The sequence below is a fragment of the Lycium barbarum genome, chromosome 11 (genome assembly GCF_019175385.1).
Source record: "Lycium barbarum isolate Lr01 chromosome 11, ASM1917538v2, whole genome shotgun sequence".
Taxonomy (NCBI): Eukaryota; Viridiplantae; Streptophyta; class Magnoliopsida; order Solanales; family Solanaceae; genus Lycium; species Lycium barbarum.
In genome coordinates, this window is record NC_083347.1 from 111961460 (window position 1) to 111976381 (window position 14922).

Sequence of the window (14922 nt, forward strand, 5' to 3'; positions counted from 1 at the left end):
TAATTTGAAATTTCTTTTTTTAAGGATTTTTATTGGTTAAAGTTATTGTTTTTTAATTATTCAAGTGTAAAAAAAAAACCGAGTTAATTGAAAGCTGCAAAATTGCAATTAGCGAGTATTTATTGGTTTAAGTGCACATTTATAGTCTCATATATATATATATGCGTTTGCCTTATTTTTGCATTTTAAAAAAAATATTTTGTGATATATTTAGGGCTTGTTTGGCCATGAAAATTGTGAGTGTTTGAAAAATATAGTTTTTGTTTTCAAAACAACTGAAAAACTTGAAAAATACACTTTGAGTAAGTTTAAATGTCTATCTGGTCACCTTATAAGTTTATATGCTTATCTTACAAAACATGTCAAGTTTAAGGGTCCATCTAGGTATCTGGTCCAAAGATTAAATCTGCTACGATTTTCACAAGCCGCATAAAAGATACATCTAATAGTCATATTTAATCACAAAAGTATTTATCTAAATTACCCTTTATCTCTTCTTAAAAAATAGGTAAACCATGTTTATTTTATTGGAATATACGGAGTATCACATATGCCAACCTTTGTGTTTTTTGATAGTTGTTAAATGAAGGGTATATTTTAAATGAAGATTTAATCTTTGGACCGAAATACTGTAAGATTTCAAGATATGCCATATATCTTGTTCAACATTCAGATAGGGACACTATAAACTTAAGACCATAGACCATCTATGATGATACATCATACAAATATGGTTCAAAAAAATTAGGCTGCAGAGATAAAGCATTCTAATTATAGTATGTAACGATGGACTCGAATAAAAGAAATTCAATTGAATCCCCTTTGTTGGCACATTATAGTTTGTTAATAAGGCAAAACCAGTTTTTTTATTATATGTAAATTGATGAGTTCATTTGACATAACAAAAAATTCTAGTATCCTAGTAATTAAAGTAGCAAAGGAGATTTAGGATTTTCTTTAGGTCACAAATTCAAATCCCAAGGGTGACAATTTTAAATCCTCATATAAGTTTTTGCTCTGACTCTTTGTTTGCTCATAAACTGGTACAGTTGAATTTATATACTTGGTCAAGGACACGTGGATCAATATGAGCAAAATAATGAGATAATGGGCAATAACAAGTAATATTATTGAAATGAAAGCAAATACTAATCAAAATAAATAGTCTGAGCCTTGGAGAAGCTGTGAGCTAGAATCTCTGGGCAAGTGTATTCCTAAAGTCTTGCAAGCTTGATCGCGAACATTATATAATGCTAAGAACAATATAAGTATTATGTTTTGCTAAAGAGTTTTTAGATCTCTTTACAATGAAATGGGGATCCCTATTTATACTTGAGCTATGAGGTACATATTTCTTGAATTGTGCCTCCTTTAATATCGAATGTTAATGCTAAGGTAATGCTGAGTAATAAAAGGCGATAATGCTCATTAAAGGCATGTGGAAGACTCGGGGTCATTTTGTAACGGATGACTGTTGGACTTCCCACGACCGGTATAAGGGAACGACCCTCTAAAGCTTTTCCACTCTATCGCCTCCGGAGGTAGGAGATCAAATCACTTTTTCGAGGTCACGCAAGTATCCCCGGAGCCTCTTCTTTGCTGACTCCAGTCTGATCTGTTACCACTGCCACGTGTCGCCTTTTAATTCGTCCACTTGTATATATCCTATGAATTTCGCTCAATACACTCTGCATTAAGATGGAAGGTAGTTACTTAATTACATTCTCAACTCGCCCCCCTTACGTGCGGGCCTAATTTTTTTTTCACGAGTCAAACAATTGAAAATTCTTTTTGATGATGGGTGGCAGTGAGATTCAATCCCAAAACCTCTGCTTGCTCTGAAACCACATTGAAGTGTGCGACAATCTCATCTAAAATCTTAAGCTGCTTGAGAGACCACACTTTTATTTACTTAAACATATTCTTAACGGGTTCCAAACGATTGGGTCTACCAATATAACTAGATTGATTGTTTCGTTCCTATATCCTACGATATATTGGTGGTGGATATACAATGCAACTTGAGTAAGTAAAGTTTTTTGATATGAATGCATAAGCACGAAATCACCTTTAATTTTAATTTGTGTGCTAATGAGGGGAAGGCTGAAATCTACTTATTGATTCATTGATCACTTTCAAAACTAAGATTTGAATTTGACTTCGAACGACCTTCTTACTTAGTCGGCTTCGATTCTTAGAATTGTATATATATAGTATAACTTTTCTTAAAGGTGTTATAATTTGTCCTCGTTATAAAAAATTGCTGCTAGTAATGACTATAAACCTAAGGCTGTCAAGTGGGTCGGGCCGGGCCATTTAAACGTGGGCCACAAGGGGCTGGGCCGGGCCATAAGTTAAGGGGCCGGGATTGAAGAGGGAAAAGGGTGTCCGTCCCAGCCCTACCCAGATAGGGGCTACACCTCAGGCTAACCAGGCCGGGCCGGGTTATAGTTAGTGGGCCGGGCCTCTTTTTTTTTTTTCCTTTTTTTTTTTTAAAGACATTTACATTTACTACTAATAATAAAATTAACATTTACAACTAATGATAAAATTGCTAAATTAAAAAAAGTTTAGTCGTCGTCAAATTCAAAAAGCTAGCTGTTGTAAATTTAAAAAACTAGTCGTTGATAATTTTATTTGAACCCTTAAATTTATGAATAACTGCACTTTGGTCATATTTTCAAACTATAAATACCCCTCCATTCTTCATTTTCACACAATTCTTCCACAATTCTCTCTTTATCTAAATTTGCTATTCAACTAGTGCACATTACTTCGCCTCCACCTTCTCCTCGAGTTCGAAGATCAACTTCAAGTGCGGTGTGGATGCATTTTGAGCGAGTAAATGAGGAACATGTTAAATGTCAACATTGTGGTGACATATATCTCCACAAGTCCGGAGCGTCGGGTATTAGTCTATTAGGGGGTGGGGGTGGGGTGGAGGGGGTACCGATGTGTTGCGTAGACACTTGTGAAAAAGGAATGAAATTGAACTTTGAAGTTTATCTCTTCTTTAAATTTGTCCATCGATGTTAGCCGTTTAATTTGTATGTTTTGAACTTTTGATTTGCAATAATTTGCCGTTCAAGTTTGTATGTTTTGAATTTGCAATATTATCAATTTAAGTTTTAAGTTTTATTTTAAATTATTTATGTAGATGTTGATATGTCTATTTGACTGGACACGAAGTTTAAGAAAGAAGAGAAGACTTTCAAACTTGTGGTGTTCAATGAGTCACATTTTTTTTTTGTGTGGCTATAAATCATTGCATAAAGGTAAATTGTTTCCAAATATAGAAAGGGGTCATGCTTTTTATCACGGACTAATAAAGAAATAGGTTCACGTAAATTGAAACGGAGGGAGTATTATATTTGATATAATCTACGTATTCACAGTATATATGACATGCTAATGAAATTTTACTTTTATATAAAACTATCACAATCTAATATATACTATATACTGAAAATGTATCAAAGGTATATTTATTGAGAAAACAAGATTGTCTAGCTTTAAAATACAATTTTAAAGAAAACTAAAGTGCTCCGTAAAAAGAGACTCCTAATTTGTTGGGATACAATGTTTTTAAAATACTTATTATTAGTAATAAATGTAGTACTTATCTTTTTTTTTTTTTAATTTGAAGTGAGCTGGGCCGGGTCGGTGCCCCGATGGGCCATCACCCGGGCTACTAGTGGGCCGGGCTGGTGGGCTGTCCACCTTGTCCGGCCCAACCCCCTAATAAATCCCACCTAGCCCAGCCCCTTACACCTCTTAGTGGGTCTGGGTCGGGCCGGGTTCGGGCTGGCCCGACCCACTTGACAAGCTTATATAAACCTTACCAAATGCAATAAAGTTTTCAAAAAAATTGGTAAGCATTAATTTTTGGAGATTTTCTTCAAAATATTCTTCTCGAATTTAATTTGACCTATCCCTCGCTATATGGCATTATATTTGAAGCCTTTGTTTAGGCTTGTGCATGAATCGGTTCGGTTCGGTTCGGTTTTGGCCATCATCGAGTTGAAATTTTGAGTTTCCACTTTTTAAAATTCTCAACTAAACTCAATCCATTCTAGGTTTAATTCGATTCGTTTTTTATTATTTCGGTTCGGTTACACAAATCGATTTGTTCGGTTTGCTCGAAATTTAAACAAGCAACTATTTTCATATAGTTTTAGAGCAAACATAACCAAAAGTAATGAGATCCTACTTTTGCAGCCTTATAATCAAGACATTAACCAAGAATATTAGGTAGGAAATATTGGGATTTGGCCCTGTGGTATAAAATATAAAGTATTAACTATTAAGTATATTAGAGTACTATTAGTCACTAGTGATATGTATCCAATTTGGTTTGTTCGGTCGGTTCGATTTATAAGTAGTACTCAACCGTATCAAAACCGAGAAACCATAATATTTGACAATTGAATTTTTAAACCGAAATCGAATTGAATTATCTAAATTGAATTATCCGAATTGCTTCAAATCGGTTCGGAAATTCGGGTTGAACCGATTTGTACACTGAACTACTTTGTTATGCATAATGTGGGATTGAATACTTTTCCAACTAGCCTAACATTGTCAAGGTACTACAACACCACCATTCACCATGAACTTGGATAGAGTTGGAGTTACGATTTAAAAAATTTGAGTTCGGAATTTTAATTTTTAAGTTATTGATTCTAAACTAATAATTTGTTCATATTCAATGAATTTTTTAAAGAAAGATATAGAATTTGAAAAAAGCTATTGAATCGACTGAACCCGTAAACTGCATTCTAACTTCACCCCTAGACATGATACATGCATATTTTAGTAGTAAAATAAAGAAAGAGACCCTCCTACTCGACAAGTCTTTCCTACATAATAGCATGTAGCAATCTAGAACGAGTTTAATTACTATATAATGATACTGTAATGGGAAATTTTCAAAGTCAGGATAAAAAAAAAAAAAAAACTGTAATTAATTGTTTATAATAAGTGGAAGTGTGAAACTAGTAGCCTGAAAAATATACGACAAGCAACCTTCTACGACATTGTAAAATTACACTATAAATTTGTACCAATATGGACAAAAAAATTTCAATTCTAATCTATTAGACGTAATGTGACTATGACTAATAGCTAGTGATAAAACAATTAAAGTCCTACTGTACAGTTAGTGTGGCAGTATATATAAATTAAATCCTTTGAAATTCATATAAAATTGACTACGTACGTCTTAGGTCGGTCGATCTAAAGGAAGGTTGGTGTCCCCTGCAAGGAAACTTCAACAGCAATCTTAATGTCAATTGGTTTAAGATTCATTGATTTTGATTGTTGCTTTGGCAGAAGAGAAATTAATCAAGTAATCTGATTATAGGAACCTATCAAGTAATCTGATTACGAAGTCTTCTATTGTTGAATAAATGATGATAGAGCCACAAAAGTACTGCCTCATCGCTTTGAGCTGCCTTCGCAATCTTAATTACTTAGCTTACGTGTGAATTAACTAACATGTACTAATACCTAAATTTTCCATTAGTCAGTTTTTCGACCTGGAATTTTTTATAGAAAGATGCATGGCATAGTTTTCTTACGAGTTTGACTTGTTTGGGCATTAATATTAGAGTATAGATTTTTTTAATGAGTAATTTTTTAAATGGATTCACATAAGAATATAGTATCTTTTTATAGCTTGATATGAAACTTTAAAAATAAAAGAATAATAAGCAACCATATGTGATAAAAGTACATTAATAATAAGGAAATTAATTACAACACCTTTGTGCACTTTAAGCCTTATCCTTATACTCTATATACACTAAAAATGGACAATATACCATATGTAAGAAAAGAAAAAAAATACATTTTGGGCCTAATACACCTATAAGAGGTGCTAGCTAAGTGAGCGGGTCCATTAATACCAATTCTAAACCTTAACACTCTTTATATAAATATCACTACAAGTGTTGGAACTTGGAAGAGTACTCTAAATTGTCTAGAGAACGGATAGGGTTAGAAATCTTTGTCTTATCAAAAAGAAATTTAGGTTGTGGAACTAGGGGTTCATTCGGTCACATGATGTTCCCAAACAACTAGATTTGAGTCATGATTGCTATAGATGATCCGCTTCCGCCGAGAAGAATAATTATATGTCTCCAAACTAGCATTTAATCGATTTATTACACCATCATTAGGAGGTGACCAACCTATCGTCTTTTCTTATGAAACCAAAAAACTCACAACAATATGTCCCACACTTTGACTGAAGGGCAAAATTGATCCCTTTTTCTTGTTTTGAAGCATCTATTAGTAAGTAGGTTATTTTTGAGCTATTTCGCAAGTTGAAGGCTATTTTTGAGCTCGTTCTCGTCGCAAGGACATTTTACGTAAAAAAACGTAACAGAAGGTAAAATTGATTTATTTTCGATAGTTCGAGGGTAATTTTGACACTTTTCCCTAATATGAAACTAGTAGTCTAACTACGATTTGAGCTCCTAATAGAATTACAAATTGAGTTTGTTAACTAACAGTCAATAGGAATCACAATTTTCATATTCTACCTTACTAAAAAATTTCAACAAGTGAAGCAATTTAAATTCTAACAACTTGTATACAAAGTGGGCTATATTGATCAGACCTCATTTGTTTGTTTTTAATGGAGGTTTGAATCTAAATAGTTCAAAATCTAAGCACTTATTTAGAGATTGTTTGGATTGACTTATTTTAAGTGTTTTTTCGCTTTAAGCTCTTTTCTACTTTTTGCGGTATTTGGAAAGATAAAAAGTGGTTTTTAAGCACTTATTTTTAGGCTAAAAAAAAAAAAAAAAAAGCTAAAAGCCAAAAGTTAGGTATTCCAACTCATGGCTTTAGGTTTTGACTTATAATCTATTTACCACCACTCTATCCACAACTACGTACAAGCTCCACCACACCTCCCAACCCCACCCCCACTCACCACCACCCTCCTCTTCACCCCCACTCTACTCCCACCTACCACCCACCCAACCCCATTAACCATTTCTGACATCACAACCACCACTGCCATTACTATCAACTACCACCACCCCCACCCTCCTAACCTACCTCCCAACCCTCACCACCAATTACCCACCATCCCCTACTCTCTACCGCCACCCCTACCTAACCACCCCCACCTTATCATCACTAATTAACCACCTTTGCAATCACAAGCACCACCATTGACAACCATCACCACCGTCGGCAACAACCAACCACTTCTGTCATCACACTACCACCGCTAACAACCATTACAATCAGTCTACCACCTACGACCTCCATCTTTATAATTATATTAGCAGCCATCGCCGTCGTCACCATCACCATCCTCGGCGTTACCACTATCCGGCACTGCCACCACTGCGACCAATCCTTACTACAAAACCACCTTTACCATTATAACTAGCACCATCGCCAACTACCACCTATACCATCGTTAACCACCACACATTCTTCAGCTACCACCACCAACACTGCCAATTACTTACATCAACCATCTAGACCATCATAACCACGACCACACTACCAACCGCCATCATCAAGCTAGTCACTATAACATCAACCACCTCCACCATCACAGCTATCACCACGACCACCACTACAAAGCATCTCCATCGTCACTAGCAAACACAAATGTTTCAGATGTTGAAAAAAAAACAGTCTCAATCATTCAGTGTAAAATCTAGAGACAACATCTTAATCATTCAGATGTACATTCAAATATAGACGTCTTGATTTAATGAAGACAAAGGGAGGAAGAAATGGATTAAGGTGTGATATAATAACACCCGAATGAGCATAGGATGCAAAAAAAAATCTTCTTTTTCCTGTCACAAAGGGGACTTTTGATGTTGATTTGCATGTGAAGGCTGAAAAGTCAAAATTCACTCGAGTGAAATTGTAATTAGGTGGTCTCGTGCTAGTAATAAAGGAACTATCTTTTCATACCTTAATTCATACTGATCAAACTGTAAGTGCTCAAAATTTCAGATTCTAGCTAAAGAAATTTAGCATTACGTCAATCACCAAAGAAAAAACAAGTAACTAAACTGATGATTTAGCTGGTCACATGTTGTCAATTAGGATCCCCACCAAACCCTCCTTCATTCTCACAATTTAGTCTCAATGGAATTATAGTATATGCTAGCACTTAGAAATTAAATCTTGCATCATTGGCGGATCTTCTGTATCAGGCGTGGACTAGACACTCAGTGGCGGAGACATGATATTCGTCAAGGGGGTTCGAAATATTAATAAGTAAACACGCAAAATTTGAAAAATGATGTTGGTGTTTGGTGGGTGGGGGGGGGGGAGGGGGGGGGGGGGAGGGACACTATTTTCGATTAAAAAGTTCTTGTTCTTTGGTAGTGCGTGTACACTCAATATATTCAGCTCTACCTATATATAAATAGATAAAAAGTTTTACAATATATATATATATATATATATATACACACACAGACACGTTAAGTTTGACCAAATTCTTGCAATTGAATAGAGAGTGATATTTTGTACCTAATAAATTAAAATTTTCAATCCGCCTCTATATATCTCAACAATAATAACCAGTATTAATTAGTCTTTGGCATAACGCAAGAAGGAGTTTTTTTTCTTCAAGGACGTAAAATTGATTATTAAACCAACCATAGTCCGCTACCAAAAGTTGTGGTGGGTGTTAAGAACCGCTTCATTATTAATTAACCAAAGGTTTCGGGTTTGAGCCCTATGAATGTAGCATCCCCCCTCAAAATAGAAGATTCCGACGTAAATTAATCAGGCCCAAAATGGGCACCGAACTATGTGAAAAACGGAAAAAAAAAATTGCCACTCTTAATTTAATGGCATCTGGCATTACATAGTTGATTTTTCACATTTTTTACTTGTGCCGGCTGCATTAACTAGCCTACCTAAATGAAACAGCGGACGATTATTTAACTGCTAACTAAAAAAGATGGAGAAAATGCAATATAGTAATATTACAGTATTCAAATTTTTTAGCTCACAACTTATTAGCTGCAATTAATATTTCTGAAATTGCAATGCTTTTTTAAGCCCCATAAGTGCACGTATGCTACCTAATTAGACTTAGGTTGAATCATGGATGTATAGGCATAAATTTCACAATAATTCGAATTGCTAATAATGGACACATTAGAATACGGAAATGCTGGGATCATTTTATGTTTTTCCTACCTTGTCATGTATTAATGATTACCTGACCAACAATTGTAATTTCACTTTTAAGCTAGGAAAAGGAAGTGGGAAAAGTGAAGCTAAGAAAGGACTTTTTTCTTTTCTATCTTCACTGTTTTCACCATTGTCTTTTATTTTTATTTGGGTTGGGAGGACGTCAAAGCAGTTAAGAAAGAGTTTAATTAACTTCAATATATTAGTAGGGTAGAGAATTTTATGTACTATTAAGTTATCTAAAAGATAACTATAAAAAATTGTTCGTAATTAGTGGAATTAATAATTGGAAAATTAAATAAAGCAAGTGCATGTTACGTTATTACAGATTAAAATGCACTGGTAGCGCAAAAGGATTATTATTACTTTATGTTTATATAAGTTAAATCGGTTAAAAAGAGTTAATGGAGTGGCTTGTTCCTGGATGAAATGAAAATTGGATTCATATAACAGGAGAAACATTTCTCATTCCTTAGCCGGAAAGATATGTGATCATCATGAAAGAGAAATTAAATGGAACTTGTAGTATCTTGACTTGTCCTCATTCCCACACTAAGGTGGTCTATGAATCAAACGCCATAAATGTATTACAACTTTGTGCCTAATTTACTTAACATATCTCCCTAAAAATGAAGTGGCTAAAAGTAGACCAAAACAATTGAGGCACATGTAACTTAATGCCATAGTAGGTACTTAATTTAGTATAGGCTTAATCCATATGCGTTCCCCAAAATTTGTCACTTTTTTCTATTTTGGCACCTCAACTAAGTGTGGTTTCTATTGAACTCTTGAACTTGGCCTCAAGTGTGTCTATCAAATACAATCCGACTTACATAATATTTATGGTGAGTTTCAATTTTTTTAACCTTGAGTGTGAATGTCACTTGCATCCTATGTGGAAATTTCAACCAATTAAAACATCCACCCATTTTAATTATACACCTGATGTGGAAAATCACATCTGATGTGTATATCAGAAGCCTATTCATGTGAGCACGTTCAATTTTCTAATGTGATCTGAAGCTCTAATATATTAAGTCAAGATTCTAACATCCGATCTATATATTTTCTTGTGATGGAGAAATGATAGAAGGCTAAATCTTGCATATCTAATTCCTCCTTATGTATGTGCAGTATTTTGTGTATAATTAAAATAGGTGGGTATTTTAATAGGATGAATTTTTCATGTAGGATGCGATTGACATTCACGCGCAAGGCTAAACAAATTGAAACTCACCATATATATTATGTAAGTCGGATTGTGTTTGATAGACACACTTGAGGCCAAGTTTAGGAGTTCAATAGCAACAACACTTAGTTGAACTGCCAAAATCAAAAAAAGGGACAAATTTAGGGAGTCGCATATGCATTAAGCCTTTAGTATACTAGGGAATTTGTCCGCGCTTCGCGCGGGATTTATAAAATATTATTTTCAAACATATTAAAAAATCTTAATTCTTTTTCTCTAATCTTTGAATCCAAATAAATTAGATTTCATGTTTTAAATAATTTTATTAATATGACATTAATTAGTCTAATATTTATCTAGCTTTTCTAGAATTTTTAATCTTCTCGAAATACTTGATTTTTGAATAAGTTGATAAAGGTGAAAATTATATTTCTTAAAAAGCAGGTAAATAAAGAAAAGAATTTAAGGAAATCTTAACATTTTTATGTGTGAGCTTAACAAAACTTAAACTATGAATTTATCTTTGTGCATTTATAAATATCTAACTTTATTTTATTTTATTAAAGAGTTAAACTTTTGGTGCTTCATAATTTTCACCTTCTTTAAATCAGCAAAGATAACCAACAACAACAAAATAAATTGAATTTTACGAAATCTCTTTTATCACTGCTCCCAACAGTTAACAAATACTAACTAATGGAGTCACAAACATCAAAATATTCTTCGAATTGAAAATTTTGTTCTCAAAATTTTGTAGACAACAATTTTCACCTTTTTTTGTTCGTTGCATATTGGTCAACTCCCTGAAACAAAATAAAAATATAAAAAATTGGGGGGAGGAGAGAAAACTTAGAATTAAAACAATAAATAAGTATTAAGAATTATTTAAAAAAAAAACTACTAATTAATAGGTTTTGGAGCTGCAGTTTCTTGCACTGCACTTACAACATAATGACTTGGCATTTGATTAAGTGTCTAAACGTTATCATGGTGGCACAATTAAAGCACATGAATTGTGAATTGTTGAACCAAGAAAACGTCAGCACGAGTGTATTCATCTTGCACCTATAAGAAATTTGAAGGTTACTCTTATTTCTAATGAAAGAAACAAAATATCTATACGTTAAGTATTAACTGACACGGATACCGGACACAAAAAAAATATTAACCGAGAACTAAAAGACATAAAACAAAATCCACTTACACATACCAAAGCAAGCTGAATGATAAGATTGTGTGCGTGTGTGTATATATATATTGGAGCCCAAGGTTTAAAAGTTAAAAAACCTTTTAAATTTCATAATTAAGTGAAAGAAAGTGGAGCCTTTCCATTTTCCAAATAATGGGATCTGTTTTTTGTATTATAAATTCACTGTACGTGGGCTTTTCCAGGGAAAATCAAACGGCTCTCTGAGCTTTAAAAATGTTGTGGTTATAATTTTCTTTATTACTCAATTCAATTTATTTAATTAGTATGGATATTGTTGGTTGTTAAGTAGGTAGATACACAATAAGTGTTAGTTAATATGCAGCAAATGCAAAAGTTAGTAACGTTTAGTTAATATGCAGCAAATGCAAAAGTTAATAACGTAATATATTCACTGAAGAATTATTTTAAGAAGTGCTTTTGCCTTTTTTTTTTTTTTTTTTTTTATAGCACATAGGTCAAGAATAATAGAAGAAATGCCAAAAAAAAAGGAGAAAAAAGATAAATAGCAATGAAGGTCATAGAGAGGTGTCACATCATCTTGTCTATACTTATCTTTATATTATATATAGATTCAAAATTCATTCAAGATTGACTTAATGGAGCCTCTTTGTGTCAACTTGTACAACAATGCGGAACTGCTAATTAACACCATAATACTGTAAGTGTATCTCGAGTTTGGCACATGAAAATGAATATATCATAATTTTAATGTAATTATACAGCTCATTTAATCAATCTAAGCTTGAACAACATGGTTTCTTCTTAAAAAGAAGCTAGCGGCAGTTCACTGTACAATTGGATTGGCGTACTGAAGAAGATTATAGAGCAATATTGAGGACAAAAATATAATTTTTTTGGGTTAAGAGTAAAAAACACACCTCAAATATTATATTTTTTTGAATTTTCTACCTGAACTATCAGGTGTCAGAGTTTCCTACCTAAACTATCACGAATTAGTTTGCAAAACACATATCAACTATCACTTGCTCACTTTTCTTGCCTGAACTATCACCAACAAGTTTGCAGAACACACCTCAACTATCAGTTTTGAGGTGTGTTTTGCAAACTAGTTGGTAATAATTTACGTACGAAACTCTCACAACTGATAATTGAGGTGTGTTTTGCAAACTAATTGGTGATAGTTAGGTAGGAAACTGTGTTTTGCAAACTAATTAGTGATAGTTAGGCAAGAAACTCTCACATCCGTTCATTCAGATAGGAAACTCAAAAAAAGTTGATACTTGACGTAATGTAGCTCTAACGTTAGCTTTCATTTATCTGTTTTCTCTTCTTTGTTAAAATTGTGTGAAAATGTGAGCTTTTAGAGCTCAAGGTTTCATCAATGGTGGAAGAACAATGGAGAGCAAACGTAGGGAAGAAGTTTTATTTGAGTAAGAACTATTTTTTTCAATACAAATGCAGCTGTACAATCTACTACTTATGGCTAAGACAAGATCAGAGGGAAATATCTAATAACTAACTTCTACAGCTAAGCAAATTAGGCTCCACTACTTTGTAACTAACTATCCAGCTAAGCAAGCTCCTACTAGTGAATAAAGTTAATAGCTAGCTAACTGTGCCACTTAGACTAACAAACTTAATACTCCCCCTCAAGCTGAAGGGTGCAAAATATTTAGCACACCAAGATTGCCTAACAGATGAAGATGTTGAGCATGGCCCAATCCTTTAGTCAACAAATCTGCTAGTTGCTGATGAGTGGAAACATACACATTATGCACCAGGCCTTGTTTGATCTTGTCCCTAATAAAATGACAATCAATATCAATGTGATTCGTACGTTCATGAAATATAGGATTAGCAGCAATTTGTATGGCAGACTTGCTGTCACTCAAAACAGTCACAGGACTCTTGATGGCAAAATCCAGTTCTTGAAACAAACCAAGCAACCAAGTGATTTCAGCTACAGCAGAGGCCATACTCCTATACTCTGCCTCTGCTGAACTTCTGGAAATAGTATGGTGTTTCTTTGATTTCCAAGAAACCAAAAATTCTCCAAACTTGACCACATAACCAGTCACAGACCTTCTTGTGTTGGGGCAAGCTGCCCAATCTGAATCACACCAGCATGTCAAGTCTGCAGCAAGTGCGGCTTACAACCAAACACCTTTTCCAACAGTCCCTTTCAAGTATCTAACCACTCTAGTAGCAGCATCCCAGTGAGATCTCTTTGTATGCTGCATAAACTGACTCAAAGTTTGAACAACAGGTCTGGTTACAGTTGCTTACATCAGCTTCCCAATCAGTCTCTGGTAAGAACTAATGTCTGTCAAGAGATCATCACCTGAAATACCAGTAACTTGATCATATTCAACTTTAGTCAATCTTAGATTTGACTCTAAAGGTGTAGCAGCAATTCTAGCACCACTGAGTCCCATGTCAGATATGAGCTCTATGATATACTTCCTTTGGTTTAGAATAACCCCAGCCTTGGATCTCAGCACTTCAATTCCTAGGAAATACTTAAGCTCTCCCAGATCTTTTAGTTTAAACTGCTGATGTAGAATCTATTTAGTTTCAGTAATTAAGTGTGCATCACTCCCAGTGATGAGTAAATTGATGGATATAAATTATTCATGATATTTTGTATATAAAAATAATTTTTTAAATAAAACATGAATAAATATATCCTATTCTCGTATATTTTCTGACAAATTCTACAGGAAGAAGAGTACTGCAGAAGAATAGAGAAGAAACAAATCATCAAAGAAGTAAGCAAAGAATTCAATAGGTGCAACCACGAATTCATAAGTCATAACCGTGGAGTTTTACTCGTCTTGATATTATTTAAGTGTCATACTTTGTGTTGGAATGATATGTTCTACTAATCATTATCGTTACTCAGTATATTTTGTGTTAGGATTATAGTTATAGTAATGTTTACTTCTAACAAGGAGGGAAATTAATATACTATAATAATCGCATAAAATATATATGTAATAATAATTTTTAGTCATCTATTATTCCAAATCTTTGAACTTGCTTCTTTTAACCCTAATTCTCACGGAGGGATTATTTCAAGTTAGTTTTTAGGTTTAAATCTTTAGTTTTTAGGTTTAAATCTTTATCTTATTTCTTTCCTTCCTAATTCTCACGGAGGGACAGTCTCAAATAAGTTTATTGATTTGAGGGATCTCTATCTTATTTCTTTCAATTCTAATTCTCGCGGAGGGATTGTTTCAAATAAGTTTATTAATTTAAGGACTAATCGCAAGAGGTCTGTATTCCTCATAACATAAATCAAGTCTAGGAACTATTTATACTGTTTTGTGGGATTTACTAAAAAAGGGTTTTATTGTCATATTTACACTAAGTG